A 19,682-nucleotide genomic window follows, 5' to 3' on the forward strand; every position below is an offset into this window, starting at 1 on the left:
GAGGTTTTACTTCACCATTGTTAAGGTGTGTGACGCCAGATGAATATGAGGGTGTAATGGATGAAGTTCATGAAGGGATCTGTGCTAGTCACATCAGAGGAAAGTCACTGGTGAACAAAGTTTTGCAAGCGAGATTTTATTGGCATGCTTTGAGGCGAGATTGCTTCAATATGAGAAAAGGTATGAAAAATGTCAAGTGTTTGCTGACTTACTAAAAGCCCCGCCGGAGCAATTGGCGACAATAACGACTCCGTGGACATTCACCGTGTGGGGGTGGAGGCCCATTCCCCATAGTGAGGTCACAAATGAAGTTCATTCTGATAGCAGTAGACTATTTTACCAAATGGATCGAAGAAGAGCCGCTCACCACAATCACTTCTTCAAAAATCATTAATATCTATTGGCGAAGAATTTTGGGCAGATTTGGTGTCCCTAGGGCGATAGTCTCTGATAATGGGACTCAATTTACCAGTAATGGGCCAAGAGCTTGTCGTAAGCTTCAACTTCAAACATGCTCCTTCAGGTTTGGCGATCAATTTCAGAGTTCATGGCTCTCGCTGCCATCTTTTCTATTAAGTCATACCCCGCTTGTGGGGAAGAGCATCGAACTCCCCATTAGAAGCCGCGTCCAAACCAAACCTCCAAGAGTATTGTAGACCATCATAAAACGTTGCAACCAATTCAGCTTGGGTGAGATTGTGTTGAGGGCATTTCCTCAAGAGCTTCTTGAAGCGCTCCCAAGCTTCATAAAGATTCTCTTCAGCTGTTTGCACAAAAGTCATGATGTCTTTTTTCAGCTTCCTCAAAAGAGCTCTTGGGAAGAACCTTGTTGTGAATTTTTCTACTAAGTCTTCCCAAGCAGTGATACTCCCTTGAGGTTGTGAATTCAGTCATTCCTCCGTTGCATCCTTCAAAGAAAATGGAAACAGGCTCAACCGAATTGCTTCCGATGAAACATTGCTCACTCGATAAGTGTTGCAATTCCGGATGAACCTCTCCATGTGAGCATGAGGATCTTCCAGGGCACCTCCACCATATTGGCTTTGGCTCACCAAGTTGATGAATGTCGGTCTCAACTCAAATTTTCCCACTCCCTCGGGAAAAACAATGCTCCCGGGATAGTCATAACTCATGGTAGCCGAAGTGAGTTCCCAAAGAGACCGGTTGGCATTTTCAACTTCTTGCTCATGTAACCGGAGGGTGATCCCCTCTTGGATTCTGGCCTCAATATGGGCTTCAATCTCCTCCTCTGTCATACGGCCACCCATGATGGTGTCTCTCGTGAGAGTAACCTGAAAGTGTGACACTCAAACAAGGAAAGATTAGTAGCACCAGTTCTAGACAATGATAAAAACAAAAAATAAAACTAAAAACTAAAAACTTAAGCCAAAAACCACAAACAATTCTCCAGCAACGACGCTAAAAACTTGTTGGTCAATCTGCAAGTGTACATAATCTACCCGGTTTTAATTTATCGAACCATAGGGAATTGGTATGTGAATTCAGTTTAAGCCTCGAGTTCACGGTAGGAAAGCGAGTAAAATTCTGTTTTAAGGTTGATTATTTAGGTGATTAATTAACAAGCAATTGAAATATAAGTGTGTGAAGAACAATGGTGAGCATACCTTGGGTTCTTGCTTAACTAATTCAGTTTTAGTCAACCTATTCTATCCACAAAACTCCGAGTCTCTCCTTGATGCTCTAGCCTAATCAATTATCTATCGATGCCTCGCATAGACAATCCTCTCAAGCCAAAAGATAGGCACAATTCCTTGACAGCCTAAACATTTGCTAAAGGCACTAAGCATGTAATTCAGGCCAACAATCCCCAACCCTTCCTCTATTCCTAGTAGCAAGCATAGAAGGGGTAATCCCACAACAAGTCCCTAATCTATAACAAACTTCCGTTCTATTATAGAAAAGCATAAAGCTAGTACGCGTTCAAGCTTAAAAGATGAAGCAAAGATATGGGATTCAAGGGTTTACTCAGATTATTCATGAATAGAAATAGGAATTATAACTAAAACATCCAAAGTCTTACAAAAAACTCAAAGCAAAAGGGTTTTAGCCAAACATGGCTATGAAATCCATACAAGAAAATAAAGATAGAACCTGGTACGTAAGCCTTGGAGGAAGCTCCTCAAGCTCCAGAACCAAAACCCTACCTCTAGACTTATTAAAATATAAGAAAATGACAAGAGATCTCAAAGAAAATGGCTAGAAACCAATTTATAGGCAAACTACACGAGTCAGGGCGCTCAGGCGCCAATAAAGCATGTCTGAGCGCCAATTCAAAGTGAAAAAGTGGCTTCTGGAAGGTAATTGGCGCTCAGGCGCTCAACATGAGTGCTCAGGCGCCAATTCCTCTTTAGCACGATATAAACATCGATCCAATTGGCGCTCAGGCGCCCTACAGGAGCGCTTGAGCGCCCTCTACATGCTAGAAAGCCTCTTGACCTTCTTCTTAACACCTCTTTAAGCCTTTGACCTTCTTCCTTCATCAATTTTCAGACCTAGCTTCTTGGGAACAAAGCAAGGAAAATATCTATGAACTCCAACAGATTATTAGCACAAAAGACCCTCAATTCAAGTAGAAAAGATATGCAAGTCCTAAACTTACTTAAAATGCAAGAAAGGTCCCTATAAAACTATAAAATTACCAAAACAAAGTAAAAACACAAATAAAGGAAAAATGCATGAGAATGCATGAAACACTACATGAGACTCAACAAAAAGACTCAAAACAAACTAAGAAATGACCCTAAAAACACTACTAAACCTGGGTCATCAGTTCACACGATAGATTTGGCTTCCCGGAAGTCCGTTGAAGCTAGACTTTAATCTCTCGGGAACTTTAATTAAGACCTTTAATGAAACGTTTTTCTATTCGAAGCTTTCAACGAAGTTTCCATCCGCACTGTCACAATTCTTTCAGTAATTGCGACATTTCTTCATAACGAAGTTTCTTAAACTGCAAAAATTAGTTTTCCGGCATATTTTGGCCAATACTGCGTTTATATCGTTTTCTTCAATTCTGAGAACTTCATTTTGAGTTCTGGCATTCTGTCGCCAGATATTCACATCTTATCGTTAGACGGAGGTATCGGAACGATCGGTTTCGGAAAACCTCGAAGTTTGCTTTTTCAGCATCCGCTATAAAAAGGCGGGAAATGAGAAATATCTCATTTCCCACCAACTTAGAGAGAGGGCCGCGAGTTCTAGGGAGAGGATTTCTTAGCGAGTTCTTGTCCGATCGTCCCGATTTCAGTTTCTGTGGATCGACAACAAGGTATTCTTACTATTCCATAACTTTGTTTTCACTTTCTATAGCTTTAAGCCATGTCTTTCTGTGCCCAAAGTTTGGAGCATTTTCCAAAACTATCTTTTTACTTCGATTTTTCTTTAGATATACCTTCTACTACTACCCAACAACCTATATTCATCACCGATGCAACCCGATTTTGATTGAGTCGTCGTAGATATGAAAAACTGTAGAAATACCCATATTCACCAAAGTTTCGCTTTTTGAACCAAAAATTCACGACTTAACCTAGTGCCTTTAGGATTAGTTGCTATAAACGCTATGATCTACGACCCTGTCAAATTTATTTTCAAAAATTTTAACTTTGAGTTTTGAGCATAAAATTTGGACCCAAAAGTATCTAGTAGCATAGCAATTTCTAAAAAAATTCCGAGCATTGATTTACCCTAGTTATACCCCTAGGTTACCAGTAATCAAGTTAGATCGAAGAAAAAAGCGTCGAAACGCAATTTCCATGGGGAGTGGCTGAGAGCTCCAAGGGGGTTTGGGTTCGTTTTTATTTTTTTGTAAAAACTTGTCATTTATCCTAGATTCTCATACTCTGAAACTTCTAAAGTTTCGTCGAACGTTAGTTAGAATTGTTTAAGTTGTTTTGAATGATTCTGACTGAGTAATGTGATCTTTACTCAAAGGTTTGAGTTTGGGAACATTTGGAGCTGCTAAGGATTCGCTCGAGGAACTTGTGGAGTGTGAAGTTGGAAGAGACAGACATGAGGGCAACTTACTCTATTAGATAATGATTTAGGCGTCGATAACTTCGACTTGTTTATTTGGCTATTTGATATTGATTGATCTGAATTGGGAAATGTTTTCTGAGGCTTCGCCCGACATATATGTATAAGCTTTAATTGTTCTATGATTGATGTTGACTGAATTACATGCTTTATGTGCTAAGTGGCTAACTGTAGAATATGATGATATGTGTAACGCCCCAATTTCTAACCGGGGATCACATTAGTAACTCGACAAAAGTGAGGACTAACTTGATTTTTTTTCCTTTTCTTTCAAAGGGTGACATTTCGAAAACAAAGGCCCGTCATCACTCAAGCAATGGCCCGAGAAGTCCCCAGGTAAGCTGGTCGGGCACAATGCCGCATTAAAAGCCCTTCTTGCCTTAGACAGAACAACTCGAGTTCTTACTTGAACTCAAATGAGGTTTTAAATATCAATTTCAAAATCTTTTCCAAAAACAATTAATTAATCAATTTTCCAAAATATAATATTCATTACAATCAATAATAATAATTATACCCAAATATTTATAGATAAGATTAAGTTCAAAATAATTTTATTTGACTCATGTGCCACAACGAATATAAGGTTCAAAAAGAAGATAATGTAACACCCCGATTTCGGTGGCGTCACTTTAGTAACCAAAAGAAAATACTTTAAGCGGAAAAACGTGAATTATTTTTTTTCGACAATATAACTAAAGACAAAAAGCAATAAAACTCCCCAACAAAAGATAAAAGGAACTACTATACAACTATATATACATGCCTCGTGTCGGGTGACAGAAAAGAGTAACGCCCGAAGGCAATATGTACAGTCCAAGATGAAGATACTGTGTCCGCAACACTAACCTACAAAAACTGAGAGCAAGTTGGCCCAGCGGCCTAAGAAAAGACCCCCTAAATCCAACCAGCTCTCTGTGATCTCCATAGGAAACCACACAAAAGCTACCGGTAGGAAAACTACCCTGTCCCCAAAACGGAAGCATGACGGTCAGAGCATCGACACAACTCCTACACTATCCCTACCCGAGGAGCCCACACTAGCACTCGATCCTACATGCTAGCGCGGTCGTCATCCGAATCTGCATCCAGGACGACTAGGTCGACGTACTCAACACTGCCCTCTCTGTCCACCCTAATGCGCTCCCGCACTGGACTCTCGGGCCCGGGGCCCGGAACGAGATCCGCAACGACAGCAGCAGCAGTAGACGGACTAGACTCCGTCGAAGCCCCACCTACTGGCAACTCCTCAGAAGGGTCCTCATCATCTGAAGGAGATGGTGGCGGTGGAGGTACTCCCAAGCCGGGTCCACAGTGTACTCCTGGAGGCAGGTTGAAGCTCACTATGTGCCTCCTCATCACTCCCTCCGTCAAGCGTCCGAATCGATCGACACGGTCCTCCATGATCCGACCGGTGTAGGTCGCACGGTGGCCCTCGGGATCGACCACCCATGCACCTGGGTCGTCTTGGTCAAGCATCTCGTACCTGGTCCCCCCTGACGGGCTGACCATGGTAAACCAATCCCCCATACTCATCTGACAAATGGCGTAGTCCGCCCAAACACACACAGCAGACGCGAGGGTCAACTCCAAAGAATTATATAATTAATAAAACCAGATATAATTATAGGATAATAAATACTAGCCTCTCAGGCTTATAAGTTTTGGGATAGCTTCCTAGGGTTGCATGTATCACAATAAATATAAAGAGCCATAAAAACAAGTAGCATGCCTCAAAAATAGGATAAACAGTTACCAATCACACTCAGCAACTAAGTTAGCATGTATGTTGCATGAAATGCAATGCTGGGTAACAAAATGCATTCCGGAAGAAGGATGGACATCAACGAGACGGCCCTAACACCAGCCACGGTGGGTACCTTCCTGCTCGCGTGTCTCTTACACCACACAAAAGTAGTCAGATCAGCAGTGAACCCGTAGGTCTGCCATTCCGTCTGCTACTGAGGACCACCGTAGTGTCCTAAATATGGAAATCCGGGTCTTATGACCATTTTGGAATCCACCGAGGTCCGGTATCACGCCGTGTATTAACCTCAAAATGAGTGCATGAATGCAAGTGATTAGCCAAACAACGTCTCCGACCTCACCCGACACGTCGCCACGTGTTCTAGATTAACTTAAAGTCTCTAAAAGAATACCCTAAGGTAAATGTCGATTCTGCGACAAAATACAATTAATCATAAACAAAAGAGTGCAACCACTCACGACAACTCTTCGAGTCATCAATGCTCTCACGAAGTCTCACGCTTCTGTGGAGTCTCACACATTCACAAAGTCTCACGCTTCAGTGAAGTTTTATGCTTTCACAAGGTCTCACGCCTCAGTGAATTTACACACTTGCACGAAGTCTCACGCTTCAATGAAGTATCATGCTGTTCACGAGGTCTCACGCCTCAGTGAAGATCCATGCTTTCCACAAGGTCTCACGCCTCAGTGGAGTATCACGCATTCACAAGGTCTCACACCTCCGTGAAGCTTCTCGGCTCATCCCTTGGATGGCTAAACAAACTGCTCCCAGAGCGAATGAGTATCAACATACCCAAAACTCGAAATCTTCCCAACACTTGGATCCGACGACACTTCTCATTTTCCAAAACTAAACTTCAATCCAAAGCTTGCATCCGAGATTGTTATCTTTATTTAAAGGTTTAGAGGTTGTTTAATATCTTATGAATTTCTTTATAAAAATAGCTCTTTTTAGTCTTATCGTATTCCCTATGAGTTCAAAGTTCCCATAAACCCAAGTAATTCCCTGAGAAGGTCTCGATCCATTGGAGCATGACAAGGTCCGAACTCCGTTCGTCCTTTTAAAACTCTCTCAAAATCTCATAAAAATTCGGCATGACCTGCCCGTAATCCTCACTTTTCAGAATCTCAGGTACAAGTGGAATAGCATCATTGAAACAGCTCAACCAAAAGACATAAACAGCATATTCCAACACATCCTAAGTTAACCATGTAGCACATAGCATGTGAATCATTTAGCACACAATATCATGGCATCAAGTACTCAACAAGTTCGGCCGAAGCCTCAGAAATCATTTCAGACATTTAGCAATTAGGTGCATAACACATAAATCAAGTCGAATTTCATCGACACCTAAAGCATTATCTAGTAATTCAGAGAGTAGCCCTCACCGGTGGGTCTTCCAGCTTCCTCCTCCAAATGTTCTTCAAGCTCTTCTCCTTGGTTTCTTGGAATCTCCTCAAACGAACCTTAAGCAAAAATCACAGAAATCAACACCAAGAGTCAGAAACTCAGCAATCAAAGAGTCCTAGGGTTACACAGTACACTACTACCTCCGGGGTACGACAATCTAACGCGTTAAGACAAGTTTTCGAAAAATCGGATTCTCCTCCCCCCTTGATATAGCTCTCGGCCACTTTCCTTAATTGGGAGGGTCGATTTTTCTTCGATCAAACTTGGTTCCTAGGTTAACATAAGCCGTAACTAAGACGGTTCTAGGCTCGGAAAAATTTTCGGATCGAAAACTGATATAGGGGTAGTTTGGTCATTATTTCTAGCTCAGAATTTCAAAATTGGATTTTTGAAAAACAAATTGGATGGGGACGTCCACAACGACGTTTATGACGACAAATCCTACTAGCACTAAGCCAAGTCGATAGATTAGAGCGTAAAGGTTGCGACTTTGGCGAAAAATGGGTATTTAGGGTAGAAATTGATCCCGGCGGCATTTCGTCGACATTTGACAAAATCTAATCCGCAGAACACGCTCAGGAGCATGCAGGGAAGAAGTTTAGACGCTGAAATCAACTGATTTGAACAGTTTTTCAAAAACCTCAAAATTTTGAACTCAGAAAGTCGCAGGAGAAATGGACAGAAACGACGATTCGAAGGAGAGTATAGATTACCTACCTCGAGGTCTTCGATTAGTGACGAACGGTGAAGCAAACGGGCAAGAATCGACGAAGATCCGGATCTCTCTCTCTCTCTAGAAACTCGCGGCTTTGGGGGGTGGGGAAAATGGGTTTTGTGAAAAAAATCTAATTTTTCAACTATTTATAGGTTTTGGAAAAAACGGAAAAATGATTTTTTTGCGATTCCGATTTTTCCTGCGCGTTCCTCTGCGCATTCTAAGATAGGTTCTGGCGACAGAATTCCAGAACTCAAAATAGAATTCTTGGAATTAAACCAAAAGATCCAAAATCGGCATAAGTCGGTGTAAGTCGGTTTATCCCGAAAAACTACTTTTTGCAGTGATCGTCGGATGAGAAAACTTCCTTCTGAAGAAAGATTAGGAATGATGAGAGATGTAGGAGAACGCGGGTGGAATCTTCGTTTGAGTTTCCGGATAGAAAAAGTCTTCATCGTCTGTCGATCTTAGGTTTTCCGAACTATCAGGGATTCCGTTTCGGCAAACTTCCGAGAATTGGAATTTGACGTTCGTACATTCCAGGATTTCGCATCGAAATGGTTGTTTAAGGACGGAAAAGAGAAGTTCTAACATTTCTCTGAGGATTTTTGGAATTAGTTTCCATCGTGTCCTAAAGCGTAAATTAACTATTCACTAATACCTTCGACCTAGGATTAAGCGTATGTTAGTCGTGCTATAACTCTTTCGGTTTTTCGATACATTCTTGGACTTTTCCTGAACCTCTTTCCTTCCCAAATTTATCTTAATCAAATAACTTATTTATTTTATTCACTTATCCAAAACGTTAAAACTTGGGCCTTACAGATAACAAGATGATAAGTACTAAGGTTCCTTCGTAGCCTTCGCATAAAAAAGCAGTATAGATCTCCATCCTCATCGCCTCAAGCTTCTCATAGATCCTTCGCTCGTTCATTGTGTAGTCCTCCATCGTCTAAAATCTGGCGTTAAGCGCCCACATAAACATATAGCAAACATTAAGGTTTAGCTCCGGAAAAAAAACAAATAACCAAAACATGAATTTAAAATTAAGATAAGATATCAAATTTTAAATTCAAATTTAAGATGAGATAACGAATTTCAAATTCAAATCAAAGATAAGATAACAACAAAGTTCAAAATTTTATCTTATCATCCAACAACAAATCTCATAATTTCAATTCTAAGGATAGTAAATATACTACCTTATCAACATTTTGAAATATATGAATATCACGAAATTCAACCAATAAGATTAAGGTTATCCCCTTAATCAAAACACAATCAAGATTAAGGTCCATCCCCTTAATCAAAACAACCAACAAGATTAAGGTCCAACCCCTTACTCAAAACAACCAACAAGATTAAGGTTAATCAAAACAACCAACAAGATTAAGGTCCATCCCCTTAATCCAACCACCAACAACAAGATTAACGAATTCCGATTACGACATCTTCCAAAATTTATCCAACAATTAATTCATAACATAAGCATACCATAAATCAAATTTACAGCAACATGGCATACTAAAATAAGCTACAAAATGCCTCAACACCACCTTCATCTCAAGTACATGCAAGAAAATAAAATCATGCAAAACACACGCACTAAATAAGAAGCTACCCTTACCTCCTTAGGTTATAGCGCATAAGACGAAAGATGTAAGGCCCAAGTTTTAACGCTTTGGATAAGTGAATAAAATAAAAGAGTTATTTGATTAAGATAAATTTGGGAAGGAAAAAGGTTCAGGAAAAGTCCAAGAATTTATCGAAAAACCGAAAGAGTTATAGCACGACTAACATACGCTTAATCCTAGGTCAAAGGTATTAGTGAATAGTTAATTTACGCTTTAGGACACGATGGAAACTAATTCCAAAAATCCTCAGAGAAATGTTAGAACTTCTCTTTTCCGTCCTTAAACAATTATTTCGATGCGAAATCCTGGAAAGTACGAACGTCAAATTCCAATTCTCGGAAGTTTGCCGAAACGGAATCCCTGATAATTCGAGAAACCTAAGATCGACAGACGATGAAGATTTTTTCTATTCGGAGCTGCAAATGAAGATTCCACCCGCATTCTCCTATTTCTCTCGTCATTCCCAATCTTTCTTCAGAAGGAAGTTTTCTCATCCGACGATCACTGCAAAAAGTAGTTTTTCGGGATAAACCGACTTACACCGACTTATGCCGATTTTGGATCTTTTGGTTTAATTCCAAGAATCCTGTTTTGAGTTCTGGAATTCTGTCGCCAGAACCTATCTTAGAATGCGCAGAGGAACGCGCAGGAAAAATCGGAATCGCAAAAAAATCATTTTTCCGCTTTTTCCAAAACCTATAAATAGCTTGAAAATTAGATTTTTGCAAAAAAATACCCATTTTCCCTCCCCCAAAACCGTGAGCAGCTAGAGAGAAAGAGAGGATCCGGATTTTCGCGAATCTTTGCCCGTTTTCTTCACCGATCGTTGCTAATCGAAGACCTTGAGGTAGGTAAACTATATCTCGCTTCTGATCGTCAGATCTGTCGACTTTTTCTATGTTTTTCTGAGCTCAAAGTTTGGAGCTTTTTGTAAAATTGTCCAAATAGCTTGATTTCAGTGTCTAAACTTCTTCCCTGCATGCTCCTGAGCGTGTTCTGCGGATTAGATTTTGTCAAATGTCGACGAAATGCCGCCGGGATCAATTTCTACCCTAAATACCCATTTTTCGGCAAAGTCGCAACCTTTACGCTCTAATCTATCGACTTGGCTTAGTGCTAGTAGGATTTGTCGTCATAAACGTCGTTGTGGACGTCTCCATCCAATCTGTTTTTCAAAAATCCAATTTTGAAATTTTGAGCTAAAAATAATGACCAAACTACCCCTATATCAGTTTTCGATCCGAAAATTTTTCCGAGCTTAGAACCGTCTTAGTTACGGCTTATGTTAACCTAGGAACCAAGTTTGATCGAAGAAAAATCGACCCTCCCAATTAAGGAAAGTGGCCGAGAGCTATACCAAGGGGGAAGGAAATCCGACTTTTTCGAAAACTTGTCTTAACGCGTTAGATTGTCGTACCACAGAGTTTGTAATGTACCGTGTAACCCTAGGACTTATTGCTTGCTGAGTTTCTGACTCAATGTGTTGATTTCTGTGATTTGGCTTAAGGTTCTTTTGAGGAGTTTCCTGGAGATCAAGGCGAGGAACGTGAAGGAGGTTGTGAGGAAAACGCTGGAGGAGTTACAGGTGAGGGCTACTCTCTGAATTACTAGATAATGCTTTAGGTGTCGATGAAATTCGACTTGATTTATGTGTTATGCACCTAATTGCTAAATGTCTGAAATGATTTCTGAGGCTTCGGCCGAACTTGTTGAGTACTTGATGCCATGATATTGTGTGCTAAATGATTCACATGCTATGTGCTACATGGTTAACTTAGGATGTGTTGGAATATGCTGTTTATGCCTATTGGTTGAGCTGTTTCATTGATGCTATTCCACTCGTGCCTATGTTTCTGGAAAGTGAGGATTACGGGCAAGTCATGCCGAATTTTTATGAGATTTTGAGAGAGTTTTAAAGGACGAACGGAGTTCGGACCTTGTTATGTTTTAATGGATCGAGACCTTCTCAGGGAATTATTTGAGATTATGGGATCTCTAAAAACTCTTAGGAAGTATTATAAGATTAAAATGAAAACTATTTTATCACGGAAAACTCATAAGACATTAATCAACTTCTAAATCCTTTGAACAATAATGATACCCTTAGATAAGAGCTTAGAGCCTGAATATTAGTTTGGGAAATATGAGAAGTGTCGTCGAGTCCAAGTCTTGAGGAAACTTACAAGTTTCCGAGTATGCTTATACTCTTTTCGCTCGATGAGCAGTTTAATGTTTGGCTATCTAAAGTTTAGCCGGAGACTATAAGTTTCCAAGTACTTCGGTACCTTTTCGCTCGATGAGCAGTTTATTGATTGGCTATCTAAAGTTTAGCCGGGAACCATGAGTTCCAAAGTATCTTCTTCTTCTTTTGATTAATTCATTTTGTCGCAGAATCGACGTTTGCCTTAGGGTAGGTTTTTTTAGAGACAATAAGTTAGCTAGAACACGTGACGACGTGTCGAGTGAGGTCGGAGACGTTGTTTGGCTAATCACTTGCATTCATGCACTCATTTTGAGGTTAATACACGGCGGATTACCGGACCTCGGTGGATTCCAAAATGGTCATAAGACCCGGATTTCCATATTTAGGACACTACGGTGGTCCTCAGTAGCAGACGGAATGGCAGACCTACGGGTTCACTGCTGATCTGACTACTTTTGTGTGGTGTAAGAGACGCCCGAGCGGAATGGTCCCACTTTGGCCGGTGTTAGGGCTGACTCGATGGTGTCCATCCTTCTTCCGGAATGCATTTTGTTACCCAGCATTGCATTTCATGCAACATACATGCTGACTTAGTTGCTGAGTGTGATTGGTACCTGTTTATCCTACTTGAGGCATGCTAATTCTTATTATTATCTTTATATTCATTGTGATATATGCAACCCTAGGATGTTATCCCTAAACTCTAAGCCTGAGAGGCTAATAATTATTATCCCATATATATATCTGGCTTTAATATTTATATAATTCTTTGGAGTTGACCCTCGCGTCTTCTGTGTGTGTTTGGGCGGACTACGCCATTGTCAGTTGAGTATGGCGGACCGGTTCACGATGGTTCACCCTTCAGGGGAAACTAGGTTGAAGAAGCTTGATCAGGAGGACTACGGTTCAGGGGTGGTCGACCCCGCTGGCCACCGAGCGACTTACTCGAGATGGGATTAGTGTAGGAGTAGAGTCTTAGCTCTGACCGTCATTGTTTCTTTGGGGACAGGGTAGTTTCCCGCCTATAGCTTTTTGTGTGGTTCCTCTACGGGGATCACAGAGAGTTGGTTGGGCTAAGAGGTCTTGTTTTAGGCCGCTGGGCCAACTTGTTCTCAGATTTTGAGGTTTAGTGTTACGGACACAGTATTTTTACCTTGGTTTGTACTTTTGCCTACGGGCGTTACTCTCTTTTACTTTCCGTCACTGGAGGTTTACTCGTGACGTGGTTTACAACTTACAGTGGGGGCTGTAATCATATTGTATATTAGTTCTGTTATCTTCGTTTTAGAGTTTCATCTCTTTCTGTCTTTACTTACATCATCGAAAAAAAATAATTCACGTTTTTCCGCTTAAGTTATTTCTTTGGTTACTAAAGTGACGCCACCGAAATCGGGGTGTTACATTGTGGTATCAGAGCTTGTCGAGTCTTTCGGGAGTCTTTGGGGAATAGGTCTTCTGTGCTAGGTTGTGTGACTCTGTAAAGAGTAAAAATTGATTGTCTGCAAGCGATTTGTCGCTTAGAATTGATTGAAGTTATTGCTTAATCATATTGTATAGTATGTTAGATGCTATCTTATGATGAGTACTAATTGTTTGTTTGACTAAACATAGGATGGTAAGCCCTGACCGTATGGCGAAGGCAATAGCTACCATGATTGAGGCAATGATGAATCAGGCTGCTGAGGACGCTTACAGACGCGCTGAGGAGGCGGCACGTGAGCAACCTCAACCGCTAATCCAGGCGTCCAAGTACCAGCATAGTGGATTGGACCGAGCTGGAACTGGAGGACCAGTGAGATCAGGTTCTCAGGAGCACCGACGGTGGAAGCCATACCAGCATCCTGAGGGAAGAGACCCTATTCCAGGATCACGCAAGTCGACGACCACAACTATTGGCCAGGAGGCTGTGTCATGTTTCCGTTGTGGAAAGCTTGGACACTACGCCTTTCAGTGCTCAGTGACTGGACCACAATGCTTCAAGTGCAAACAACGTGGACATTTGGCCGTGAACTGTAGGACGTTCCAAGCGGGACCGTCTGACAACAAGATGAAGGGTAAACTTCCTGCCAAATCTAAAGGGGCGAGGAAGCAAGTAACGTGTTACAGGTGCAAGAAGGTGGGGCACCACTCTAACAAGTGTCCAGACGGGAGACCTCTATGTTTCAACTGCAATCGCCCGGGGCATCAAGCCAAGGATTGCAATGTAACCAGGGTTGAGCCATCTGTGCCTACGGTAAGAGGAAGACATCCTGCTGCACGGGGAGGAGTCTATATCTCGTGCGGCGAGGGAGCTGGTCGACTAGTCAGAGGAGAGCGCACAAACGATGGTAACCTTCTAACTATTCTTTCTCATTCTAGTATAATACGCTTCATTACTCTCGTAGAACGTGCAACACACCTAACTTGCCCTTACTGTCGAGCTTTGACTTTATAGTTATTACGCCTAATAATACTTTATTTGACCGTTGCTCGTGTTTAAACTATAGAAGTTACACGAGGTTTAGAATAACACGTTAAGCCTAGAAAGTAGTTTTGTACCGATGCGTTTAACAAGAAGCTAGAAGCTGAAGGATGAATCTCAGGGAGATTCTGTATGGATAGTATATGTATGATGTCGAGAGCGTGTAGTTCCGTAGCGGCATCATTGAGGATTTAATATCAAGATCTTTGTGACTGCTGGATGTTAGGAACTCATCGACTGTTCCAGTGGGTTTTTCTAAATCTTCACCTTCGATGTATTCGGCCTGATCAACTTAATATTGAGGGGGTGATATTCGGAATCAGAACTGGCAATGGACTTTGATAGATGGATTGGTAAGATTAATTTGATTGGATCGAGGATTAGTTGAGTTGGGAAGTAAAGTTCTTGTTAAGTAGTTGATCTCCTTTGGGGAGGAGTTATAGTTTAAGAAATGGATATTCATTTAAGAAGTATTGAAGAATTAAAGGACATTTGAGGTCCAAACGTGGTGAAAGTTTAGGTTTTAAGTCTATGAATTCTTGTCTTAAGTGCGTAGGACTCAAGGTTTGTTGGGTTTTGATCGAGAGACTAAGTATCGGATTGATGGGAGGACGATCTAGTTACGGAAATAAAGAGTTAGTATTAAGATAAATACTTGAGGTTGTTATAGGTGGACAAATTTCTTAGAGTCTAAGAGTGAATGGAACTTTGTTATGGATTCCGATATTGCATGCTGGGGTTAGCAAGTGAATTTCACTAAGTTAAGTGAGGATTTAAGGGTTAAGATTGACCTTGGGAGGTGAAAATCATGTTCGAATCAGAGATTTAGTGGTGTTGGCATTAATGATTGTAGTTAAACCTCCGAATGTTGAGGGATCGGATGATAAAATGACTAGTTAAGTTTCCTGAGGTACAGCTATGGTTTGATCTTCTAGGGAATAAGTTCGGATTTGGGGGAAGTGTTAAGGATTTTAGGTAATTGTAAAGTGGGTTGTGAATAAGTGAAGGTTGGTTTTATGGTTCGAGTAAGGGAAGTCTCAAAAAAGGGGAGATGACAATAATGGATTGTAAGATATTAAGATGATGATTAGCTTATAAGTGCTGATGAATGGAGGTTAAAAGGGGACTGGGTCTAGCGATGCACAAGGTATTAAGACTCACGTCGAGTTTTACTTTGAGTGATGACTAAGTAGAAGATTGATTTCATGGTGCGAATGGGGATAGTTACGAAGTTGGAATCGACGTTAATGGACTAGTAGATTCCAAGGGAATAGTTCGTCTATGAGTTATAGAGCGACCGAGTTAAGTTTTGAATCATGAGTGGAGATCACGAGGACAGGTTGAACATTCACTCTGGAATGCCAGAGGTGTACTGAGTTTAAGCAGAATTTTTGGACGAACAAAAGTAAAGGATCAAGTGGTTAAGGTTGTGCAATTGCACGTAGCGTCAACCAATGTTATTTCCAACATAGAACCGACACGAGTGGTCGAGCAGGACGACATAGAGCTTAAAGTACTTGTTTGACCAGAAGGAGTTGAACATGAGACAACGACGCTGGATGGAATTTCTCAAGGATTACGATTTTACCTTACAATACCATCCTGGAAAGGCTAATGTCGTTACTGATGCATTGAGCAGGAAGATGCATATCTCATCAATGATGGTTAAGGAGCTGCAACTGCTGGAACAATTTTGAGATTTGAGCTTAGATGTGAGAGCATCTGAGGGAGAACTGAAGTTTGGGACGATCAAGATCACCAATGGATTGATGGAAGAAATCCGAGACCAACAGTTACAAGATGAATTTTTACTCGGAAAATAAGAATTTAGTAATTCAGGGTAAGGACCCGGAATTCAAGGTAGGGAGTGACAATATCCTGCGATGCAAGGATAGAGTGTGCGTACCTAACAACCCTGACTTAAGGAGGTTGATTATGGACGAAGGTCACAAAAGCAAGTTGAGCATTCACCCTGGAATGAAAAAGATGTATCAGGACTTGAAGGTGAATTTTGGTGGCCAGGGATGAAGAGACAAGTGGCAGAATATGTAGCTGCATGTTTAATCTGTCAAAAGGCGAAGGTGGAACATCAGAAATCTTCGGGTATGCTACAAAGTTTGGATGTACCTCAATGGAAATGGGATAGCATATCGATGGATTTTGTCGTGGCGTTGCCAAGAACTCAAAGGGGATATGATTCGATTTGGGTAATCGTGGACCGATTGACTAAGTCAGCTCATTTCATACCTGTGAGAACTACGTACAACGTGGATAAGCTATCAAAGATTTATATAGCTGAGATTGTGCGACGTCATGGAGTGCCAACAAGTATCGTTTCCGATAGAGACCCGAAGTTTACTTCACATTTGTGGGGAGCTCTTCATAATGCTTTGGGAACGAGGCTGAGATTAAGTTCTGCTTATCATCCACAGACTGATGGGCAAACTGAGAGAACTATCCAATCATTGGAGGATTTGCTACGAGCTTGCGTGTTAGACAACAAGGGCAGTTGGGATACCCTATTGCCACTGATTGAGTTCACATACAACAACAGTTTTCATACGACCATAGGCATGGCACCGTATGAGGCTTTGTATGGCCGCAAGTGTAGAACACCTTTATGTTGGTATCAAGATGGAGAGAATTTGTTAGTAGGACCGGAACTTCTGCAACAGACAACTGAGAAGATTAAACAGATCAGAGAGAAGATGAAGGCTTCTCAGAGTAGACAGAAGAGCTATGCAGATCAAAGGCGCAGAACCCTGGAATTCGAAGAAGGAGATCATGTGTTTCTGCGAGTTACCCAGACTACAGGAGTTGGTCGAGCAATCAAGTCAAGAAAGCTGACGCCAAAGTTCATTGGACCTTATCAGATTACTCGTCGTGTAGGACCGGTAGTTTATCAGATCGCACTACCGCCTTTTCTATCAAACATTCACGATGTATTCCATGTGTCACAACTGCGGAAGTATATTTCTGATCCGACGCACGTCATCGAGCTGGATGACATTGAGTTGAAGGATAACTTGTCTTTCGAGACACCGCCAATCAGCATTGGTGACACAAGGATAAAGCAGTTGAGGGGAAAAGAGATCGAGTTAGTGAAGGTTATTTGGAACAAGGACACCGGCGATGCGACGTGGGAGCTGAAGGAAAAGATCAAGGAACAGTACCCAGAACTTTTTACTGACCCTTAAGTTTCGAGGTCGAAACTTTCTTTTTGGAGGGTAGTAATGTAAGGCCCAAGTTTTAACGCTTTGGATAAGTGAATAAAATAAAAGAGTTATTTGATTAAGATAAATTTGGGAAGGAAAAAGGTTCAGGAAAAGTCCAAGAATTTATCGAAAAACCGAAAGAGTTATAGCACGACTAACATACGCTTAATCCTAGGTCAAAGGTATTAGTGAATAGTTAATTTACGCTTTAGGACACGATGGAAACTAATTCCAAAAATCCTCAGAGAAATGTTAGAACTTCTCTTTTCCGTCCTTAAACAATTATTTCGATGCGAAATCCTGGAAAGTACGAACGTCAAATTCCAATTCTCGGAAGTTTGCCGAAACGGAATCCCTGATAGTTCGAGAAACCTAAGATCGACAGACGATGAAGATTTTTTCTATTCGGAGCTGCAAATGAAGATTCCACCCGCGTTCTCCTATTTCTCTCGTCATTCCCAATCTTTCTTCAGAAGGAAGTTTTCTCATCCGACGATCACTGCAAAAAGTAGTTTTTCGGGATAAACCGACTTACACCGACTTATGCCGATTTTGGATCTTTTGGTTTAATTCCAAGAATCCTGTTTTGAGTTCTGGAATTCTGTCGCCAGAACCTATCTTAGAATGCGCAGAGGAACGCGCAGGAAAAATCGGAATCGCAAAAAAATCATTTTTCCGCTTTTTCCAAAACCTATAAATAGCTTGAAAATTAGATTTTTGCAAAAAAAATACCCATTTTCCCTCCCCCAAAACCGTGAGCAGCTAGAGAGAAAGAGAGGATCCGGATTTTCGCGAATCTTTGCCCGTTTTCTTCACCGATCGTTGCTAATCGAAGACCTTGAGGTAGGTAAACTATATCTCGCTTCTGATCGTCAGATCTGTCGACTTTTTCTATGTTTTTCTGAGCTCAAAGTTTGGAGCTTTTTGTAAAATTGTCCAAATAGCTTGATTTCAGTGTCTAAACTTCTTCCCTGCATGCTCCTGAGCGTGTTCTGCGGATTAGATTTTGTCAAATGTCGACGAAATGCCGCCGGGATCAATTTCTACCCTAAATACCCATTTTTCGGCAAAGTCGCAACCTTTACGCTCTAATCTATCGACTTGGCTTAGTGCTAGTAGGATTTGTCGTCATAAACGTCGTTGTGGACGTCTCCATCCAATCTGTTTTTCAAAAATCCAATTTTGAAATTTTGAGCTAAAAATAATGACCAAACTACCCCTATATCAGTTTTCGATCCGAAAATTTTTCCGAGCTTAGAACCGTCTTAGTTACGGCTTATGTTAACCTAGGAACCAAGTTTGATCGAAGAAAAATCGACCCTCCCAATTAAGGAAAGTGGCCGAGAGCTATACCAAGGGGGAAGGAAATCCGACTTTTTCGAAAACTTGTCTTAACGCGTTAGATTGTCGTACCACAGAGTTTGTAATGTACCGTGTAACCCTAGGACTTATTGCTTGCTGAGTTTCTGACTCAATGTGTTGATTTCTGTGATTTGGCTTAAGGTTCTTTTGAGGAGTTTCCTGGAGATCAAGGCGAGGAACGTGAAGGAGGTTGTGAGGAAAACGCTGGAGGAGTTACAGGTGAGGGCTACTCTCTGAATTACTAGATAATGCTTTAGGTGTCGATGAAATTCGACTTGATTTATGTGTTATGCACCTAATTGCTAAATGTCTGAAATGATTTCTGAGGCTTCGGCCGAACTTGTTGAGTACTTGATGCCATGATATTGTGTGCTAAATGATTCACATGCTATGTGCTACATGGTTAACTTAGGATGTGTTGGAATATGCTGTTTATGCCTATTGGTTGAGCTGTTTCATTGATGCTATTCCACTCGTGCCTATGTTTCTGGAAAGTGAGGATTACGGGCAAGTCATGCCGAATTTTTATGAGATTTTGAGAGAGTTTTAAAGGACGAACGGAGTTCGGACCTTGTTATGTTTTAATGGATCGAGACCTTCTCAGGGAATTATTTGAGATTATGGGATCTCTAAAAACTCTTAGGAAGTATTATAAGATTAAAATGAAAACTATTTTATCACGGAAAACTCATAAGACATTAATCAACTTCTAAATCCTTTGAACAATAATGATACCCTTAGATAAGAGCTTAGAGCCTGAATATTAGTTTGGGAAATATGAGAAGTGTCGTCGAGTCCAGGTCTTGAGGAAACTTACAAGTTTCCGAGTATGCTTATACTCTTTTCGCTCGATGA

General features: G+C 41.1%; 1 non-coding gene across 1 annotated transcript; it reads left to right on the forward strand.

The window, feature by feature from the left end:
• Nucleotides 1-693: 693 nt before the first annotated feature.
• Nucleotides 694-800, forward strand: LOC130709571 (small nucleolar RNA R71). Its single transcript, XR_009010046.1, has one exon. It is a non-coding gene; the product is annotated as a small nucleolar RNA R71 (small nucleolar RNA).
• The last annotated feature ends 18,882 nt before the right edge of the window (nt 801-19,682 follow it).

Source organism: Lotus japonicus, chromosome 3 (genome assembly GCF_012489685.1).
Source record: "Lotus japonicus ecotype B-129 chromosome 3, LjGifu_v1.2".
Taxonomy (NCBI): Eukaryota; Viridiplantae; Streptophyta; class Magnoliopsida; order Fabales; family Fabaceae; genus Lotus; species Lotus japonicus.